This window comes from Pelobates fuscus, chromosome 3 (assembly GCF_036172605.1).
Source record: "Pelobates fuscus isolate aPelFus1 chromosome 3, aPelFus1.pri, whole genome shotgun sequence".
NCBI classification, from domain to species: domain Eukaryota; kingdom Metazoa; phylum Chordata; class Amphibia; order Anura; family Pelobatidae; genus Pelobates; species Pelobates fuscus.
The window spans coordinates 6,867,274-6,875,684 of record NC_086319.1 but is presented as its reverse complement, the minus strand read 5'-3'; positions in this window follow the sequence as shown (position 1 = coordinate 6,875,684).

The window sequence follows — 8,411 nt, the reverse complement described above, 5'->3', positions numbered from 1 at the left end:
GCCGGCACACGCTCGTTAAGCCGCGGTTAACCGCGGCTTCAGGGAGGTAAATGGAGTGCACACTCCAGCTACTGGGTGGCCAATTAACGGCGCCTGCCGGCTCCCCACGGCTCTGGGGAGGCTAAGAAAGGGCTGTTTGTTCGATAGATAGAATCTACCGAACGGCTGTGCAGAAAGGGAGAAATAAATCTTTCTTCACAGTAAAATTAACCGTTTAACGGCCGGTCCACAATCCAAAGGCAGCAGGCGGGCAACCAGGCTCCTCCAATGCAATGTGGCGAGATTGCTCTCGTCACAAGGACTGTTTGCTACAAGGGACCCGGTGATATCTGCTTCATAGTATTTTAACTTGTTCACCTATTTACACTGGCTACAGTGGAAGTCTATACATTTGGGCGATCATAGTTAGAGCAGACTCTTCTGCTCTATGCTTGTGTGTTTATTTCTTATTTTCTCCAAGCACTTTAGCCATTTTTATTTTACAATATCACACTATATATGCTTTTTGTTCTTTCTATGTTCCTCTTTTTGGAGCTGTGGCTTATCCCAATATTGCTGATAGTGTAAGGTGCTATTTTTATGCACCATATCACGTTAATTGTTTTTTTTTGCAGTTTGCAGTATTTGATATTTTATACATATAAGTTGATCATTTATACAAATTGTTTCACCTGCGAGTGAGAGAGTATATTGCACTTTATATTGCACTTAACATTGTTAAATGATTTTGCACTTTAAACTTTAGCGCACCTATTTTTCTGTTTTTAGTACTATTGGAGTGGTTTTGGGCTAATACACTATATAGGTGCTGCTCCATTTTAAATAATTTCATCTATTTTTATAATTGATATTCTTAATTAGGAAGCACCAATTTTTTCACTTACTGTATTTCTGATCTGGGTGAATAACATATCAAAAAATCACCCAGATCAGAGCAGAGGTTCAAAAGTTTTATGGAAGTCTCTTTTGACCGGACGCACGCATGGCTTTCATGCCCAAAATAGTTCCACAGATTTAGGCTGTGCGGCCGGTCTATTTCCAATAGTTCAAATACTAAATGGGGCTTACTGAACCAAGTACTGCACAGGCGGACCACACGCAAGTGGAAGTGTGCAGGCAATTTACCTCCCAGGCTGGCTGTTAACTGCAGGTTAATTGCCGACCGCTGGGTCGCATCTGTTCGTGCAGTCGAACACGTGGCGGCAACCATCTTTGTTAGTCGAACGCGGTCAGCGGTGTGTGCATCCAAACCCATGGAACTAAAATCGGCTACCAATTTGCACGAACACTGCTGAACCTTACCTTACCTTAGCTCCACTTCGACGCTTCGGCTGAAAACAAAGTCCTGTTCGACAATTCGAACGCACAGTATACCAAGCCATTTTCACGAATGGTGCCCTGTTCGTGCATTCTAATAGGACTTAGTCATTTTCCTGAGTGAAATTGACCGATCGCACAGCCCAAATCTATGGAACTGTTTTGGGCAGGAAAGCATGCTTGCGGTCGGTCAAAAAGGATTTCCAGCTAACTTTTTAACCACTGGAGGGAATTGTCTGATTTTTGGGTATGTTTGTATTTGAAGTATGCTGAGTAATAATATGTGACTTTTATGGAGATTGTATGTATATTTTGTAAGCTATAAGAATTGTATGAAAACTGTATTTTTCCTGTCTGTGATAATTACATTAACCCATTGTGTACAGTAATTCTATCACAGGCAAAGGGGAGGATTTTGCTGGAATTAGTGGGAGTGTTTAACTGTATTGTACGTGTTTGATTGGCTGTTCTACAATGTGGGTGGTACTTTGTGTGTAAAACTTGCATAAAAGAAAGCCCTTTGGTGCTGATTAAACAGATCTTCTTGACCCTCAACTCACAGCTTTGACTCGTGTTTGGAGGGGACAGCTATAATCACTACAGGGATTGCTATGCTCTGCATACTGCCTTAGCTACTGAGCTCTTGTAAGAGCTCTTGTTCCTGATCCTGCTTCGCTCTACAGAAGGAAGAGAGATCACCCACTGGAACCTAGAGCCTGGTCATAGGTCCAGGGTAGATAGCAGATGGCAAGATCCCAGCCCAGCAGTGGCGGTTCGTGGAGTCTGCAGTACTTATGGTGTCTACAGTGCTGATGGTCCTTTGGTGAGCGCTAGGAGCATCCTTTCTACGGTCCAACTTTCAGCTAGCCTGAAGGCAACCGTAACATTTCAAGCGGTATTCGTGCTGTTGCGTGTCCAATTTGAGTTCCATGAACTCGATGACCAAACACAGATTGACGCATCCTACTAAACAAGATAGCCGCCACCACGTGTTTGACTATACGAATGGCGACCAACCAGCTGTTCGTCAATTAGCTGAGGTTAACCACAGCTTCTGGGGTGTAAACAAGCAGCACACTCCACTTGCGGGTGGTCCGGCTGTTCAACAGTTTGTTCGGTAAACCCCATTTACCAAACCACATAGGAAAAAGGCACGAACAAGCCTTTTTACAGTCTGGGGACAAAGTTTTAGCGCATGGGCCATAATCCTGGGACAAGAGACTGGCAATCAGGCCCCTCCAAAAGCCAGTGGCGAAGTGCAGTTCGTCACAATGGGGGATTGTGGAATAATAGGGGTTTATGGAATAATATGGGATTGTGGAATAATAGGGGTTTATAGAATAATGGGGAATTGTGGAATAATAGGGGTTTATAGAATAATAAGGGATTATAGAATAATAGGGGATTAAGGAATAATAGGGGGTTATGGAATAATATGGGATTGTGGATCAATAGGGGTTCATAGAATAATAGGGACTGTGGAATAATAGGGGTTTATAGAATAATGGGGAATTGTGGAATAATATAAGATTATAGAATAAAGGGGGGTTGTGGAATAATAGGGGTTAATAGAATTGTTACGAACGCTGGTATTTTTGGATACCCGTTCGTTCGCTTTCTCCCAATCTGCCAGAGTGATTATACCTCGCAGTTCTGGTGTTGATTTGAACGTTTTCCAGACGTAAATACAGTATACAAGTAAATCCACCAAGTAATCAGACATATAACCCAAAATCAGCCTGAACTAGATTAAGGGTACAACAGGAACGAATGTATTCAGGCCAAACGGACGGCTTTTTATGCAAGACAAGGGTACAGTATACACGCCCACAGAAACTCCCACAACACGCCCCTTACATTCCCGAGTCACAATGACTCGATATAAAATATCAGAAGTACATAATAAAACACATAAATATTATAGGGACCCCCATAAATGGAATTTTCCCAGATAGCTTGGATCTGAGCTTCCAAGTTGTCCAAAAACTGCTCCCACGAACACAGCCGAGGGTAAAGATTTGACCGACCGCTCATGACACGCTTGCCGAAAACAGTTCCAGAGATTCATGGGTAGCGGGCGGTCAATTTCGGAAGTCCCAAACTGAACAAACCCACGAACAGTTCCCTTGGCTCATAAGTAGCGTTTTTTTTCCCTGGGTTCGTGAGAACAAACCTACCGAACAGCGCTCTCCTGGCTGTTTGGGGAAAAGATGCAGGCGTTCGCGAAGTTGGCCGGCGTTCGGGAAGTCTAGTTTTCGATTTGGAGTTACAGGCACTCGACGACCGAGTCCCGTTGCCTCTTTTTATGCTCCCAGATGGCCGCCGTTTTCTCCAAAACGTGTTGTTCAGTTACACGAATGGTGGCCATATAAGGAGAGTGCTAGTTCCTGTGGTTTTCTTTGAACTTAATGAGCCAGGGGGTGGTCGGTGTTCGGTAGATTTATGTACCAAACCAAAAAATAATGAATGAGCACCAAAGTATGTAGTTTTCTTCACAAGAATAATGGAGTATTGTAGCATAATAGTGGTTAATGTAATAATAGGTGTGACAGACCCATCTGTCTGTGAATTACTTTTATTTCGTCTCCATTCGTCTGTTTGTTCAGCTATTTCCCTGTCCGTGCAGCCCCTTTGTTTATTTATTCTTTTTATCAAACAACTGCCGAACAGTCGGCCACCCAGCATGGAAGTGTGCTGCTTGTTAACCTCTTGGCCTCATTAGAACGTTGCAGTTAATCGCAGACACTTCCTAATTGTCGAATGCCGACTGGGTGGTCGTCGTTCGTATGTTGACCACGAGGCGGCGGCAATCTTGGACGTACGAATGCCCAGCGGTGTTAGTCAACGATTTCATAGAACTAAAAATGGGCACTATTTCTCACGAATAGAAAGAATCCCAGGCACTCACTGTGATTGTTCTCCAGGCAGACAATTGTTGTGACTGAGTGCGACCCTATACTTTTTTCTATTACTATTTCTCACGAACACCGCTGAAGCCGCCGACCTCCCTTCTTCTGTTCATCCAGCATACGAACGCCGGCCCGTTCGGTACTTTTCTTCACGAATGGACTTACTCCAGATAGCTATGCCATGGAGCCCATTCGTATAACGAAAGACTATGTGAAAGACTTTGGCTCCATGGCGATTGAACTGTATGTATGTGATCTGAGCGCCATTCAGTAATAATGTGCACTCAGATCTAAGCTATCTGGGGATGTGTTGAATGCCCATATTCTGTTTGGTAGTTTTGATATTATATATTTTTATGTGTTTTCATAACCACGTGTAAAATGGAGTCTTAGCCTCTATCCTTGGAGATAATTAAATTACTTCCCAATTATCTCCAGTCTAGAGAGGAGGGTTTATAATATGTCTGTGGGAGTGTTTATCCCTACAATGCTCGGATTGGTTACTGTAATATTTTGTACCAGTTTTCCATCAGGTCCCCTAGGGGAGTGTCCACCTGGTGGAAGACTTGCAGGTAGCCCACATTAAACCAGATCTCTCAATACAGAGCTTTGTCTCGTACTTGGGGGAATTGATTCGTATGGATTTACTGTTCGGCTGTTTGGAGTGGAGAGTGTTCGTATGATTCCTGTTCGACTGGTTGGAGTGTTCGTTAGCTGCCTTCGCATTCGGGAAGGGAACATCCTAAACGGCATTAACTCCTCGTATACCCGGAGGTGCCATTACAATAGGGGTTTATGGATATAATAACGAGAATGATTGGCAGAGACTCTTCCTGGGAGTGCAGCAATTTTACAAACTAAAGCTGAGTATTTTTTTTATTATTCTTTATTTATATTGTGGAATAAGACATACATCAGAGAAATGAACAGTGGGACGTAGGGATCCACATTTTTGGTATAAAGATATTGCACATGAAATAACAATCAGCTAAAATGTGCATCATATAAAACGTGTAAGTAAAATACTATAGCGCATTGCACGGGTACCTTTCAAGATGTTTGCGAAAGTAGGAATGAATCTTTCTGAGCGTCGAGCATAACTGACCTGGCGCCAGTGTGGGTGACATTATTCTTAAATGTGGGGAAAGTTGGTACACTTAGGACAAAGGGCTATACTAACCATTGTATTTTCCAGTGTGTTTGCCATGGTGGGGGCACCCGAGAGGGTAGGGTCGAAGCCTAAAATGTCGCCTTTGACATTAAATCAAAATCAAATGTTCAAGTGAGAACACGCGAAAACAAACCCAAGACAAACAGTATCTAACTCGATTTAGCAATTGTAATGCAACAAAGATGAAATATAATCTGCATTATTGATGACATTGGGGAACTATTCTTCTGTGGCAGGGCCTGTAGTGGAGGTAGAAGGACCACCAGCAGGTTCACATGGGGTAATGTTAGCAATGTTTCAGTGATGCTTCATCTGATTGTCTTGTTGAGGGGTCCCTTGTGAATGAATGTCTATCGTGAGTAGAAAATCCTACCCTTGTACCCTACGGTGTACCACAGCGGTAAGGTAAATTATTGACCTGTAGGACACTAGTAACAGGGCCTAATGACTGCCTCCATAGCATTGTGGGCCAGAACATGTCTGAGTAGAATGCCAGGGTATGTTGCTCAAATTCTAGAGTAGGAGAGTCTCCGACTGCCACCATTATTGCCATCTTATCTAGATGTATGACAAATTATAGATTTAGGTCCCTAGAGGCCTGGTGGGATGGTTTAATTTTGTTCAGATCCTGTTTAAGTTGTCAATGAAAGGCTTTTGGCTTGGTTTTGAAGTAATAGATAATGGGAAAGGCGTCTGAAGAAATGTGCTAGTTCTATCGGTTCCAAAGTATCGTGGATACCCTGGATTTTAATATTCTTCTGGCGGTTGCAATCCTCTTGGTCCTCTAACTTCTGCACCATGTCAGCTGGAGCCCGTGATGAGCGTTTTTGCTCAGCAGTTATGGAGGCTTGCCAACCCAGCCCAGAGGTCCAGTAAGTCCTCCTCTGAGGCTTTGGTTCTCCCAGTAAGTGTATCTCATCCTGCACTATAAGAAGTCCATTTGGAACATTGCACGTATATCATGCAGGAGAGCTTTTATGTCACTCTTAATGGCTGAAGTTTGGGCTCCATCATCTTAGGACATATGGAGTAGGCCCGCTGTAGAGGGAATATCATCCAGCGTGTCCATGGAGGGTTCCTCTGTGGACGATAAATCCTCCTCTTGCTGATCCGCCATCTTAGGAGAAGTTGCTGATATTCCAGAATCCAGAGCCTGTAATAGGTCTATTTTAGTTCGCACATTTCCCCATAGTAATGAATGATAAATGAAATGCCCTTCAATCGGCAAAACAAGAGGGTGGCTAGGTTGAATCAGCTCGTAGATATAGAGTAGCAGCTAAACACGTCTGCTCTGCTTGTGAGACAGCTCCCTCACCCTCCCACCCCCACTGATGTTTAATGTTATTGGTTTAAAATACCAGTTTTATACTTGAAAGCATTATCTATATAAATCAATAAGAGGTTTCATGTAGGTTGACCTTTGGATGTAGGAGCATCTGAGGGAAAAATGTTTCGTAGGGGCAATTTCAAGAAAAACCCTGTGAGCATGAAAAGTTGAATCCAGTTAATATTGTTTAATAAACTTTGCTCTATTTTTACATTTTGAGGAAGTGATCGATAATTAGGGCTTGGCCGTTTGTTTCTTTATTCTCCGATATCAAGAACGATTCAAGAGAATATGTGCACACGGTACAGAACTAACTTAAATTCCACATTTCTAGCCAATGAAATGGATACAGGATGGACTATGTAATGCCAAGGCAAGGGTTCCCAGTTATTTATTCATTTATTGATTATCTCAGTGTTGATCAGGGGGTTTGTTTCTTTATTAAGATCAATAAAAGCATTTCTGAAGCTGCTGCTCTGAGTGCGTGATTAATCAGAAATGGAAGGAAACTTGAGAGAACAGGCCAACTCCTTGGTTTTCGCACCCCTCCCTGTCACAGGTGCTTCATTCCAGGACCCTATTTAGCCTTGACCTGCAGAGAGTCCCAGTAAGGAAGTATTTCCCAATTAAGTGGATTGATCCCATAAAGCATTAGGCTGCTAGAGTAGGACTTGCCAAGAATGGGGTACATTGACGTTGTGGCAGGCTTATGCAATGTATGATCATATAATGTAACCAAACCCCCATTATTTTTTGCCTAGGGAAGGTGTTTTTAAATAAAACTGTTAAAATTCATTGTTTCGTGAATAAGTGAGTGCGCTGGATTGTGTATTTTGTAATAGAGAGAAGCATCAGGCTTCAGACTTCATTTTGCATTAATAACTATTATTTAAGATAGATATTGATTTATGTCCACGAGGGGGCAGCATTGCCACACACTGCATTTTACTGGGAGAAATACATTGTTTAGTTACTCCAAATCTACACAACATTCTAAAATGGAATCTTTATACAATGTTTTATTCTGTTGTTTTCCAGGAGATCTGAGGCCTTTAGTCTCTGTTTTTACCAAACTATGTGTAGAACAGAATCCTCTCTGTATCGGTAATACACACTGACAGCACTGACTGTACCGGTTATACACACTGACAGCCCTGACTGTACCGGTTATACACACTGACAGCCCTGACTGTACCGGTTATACACACTGACAGCTCTGACTGTACCGGTTATACACACTGACAGCCCTGACTGTACCGGTTATACACACTGACAGCCCTGACTGTACCGGTTATACACACTGACAGCTCTGACTGTACCGGTTATACACACTGACAGCCCTGACTGTACCGGTTATACACACTGACAGCCCTGACTGTACCGGTTATACACACTGACAGCCCTGACTGTACCGGTTATACACACTGACAGCTCTGACTGTACCGGTTATACACACTGACAGCCCTGACTGTACCGGTTATACACACTGACAGCTCTGACTGTACCGGTTATACACACTGACAGCCCTGACTGTACCGGTTATACACACTGACAGCCCTGACTGTACCGGTTATACACACTGACAGCCCTGACTGTACCGGTTATACACACTGACAGCCCTGACTGTACCGGTTATACACACTGACAGCTCTGACTGTACCGGTTATACACACTGACAGCCCTGACT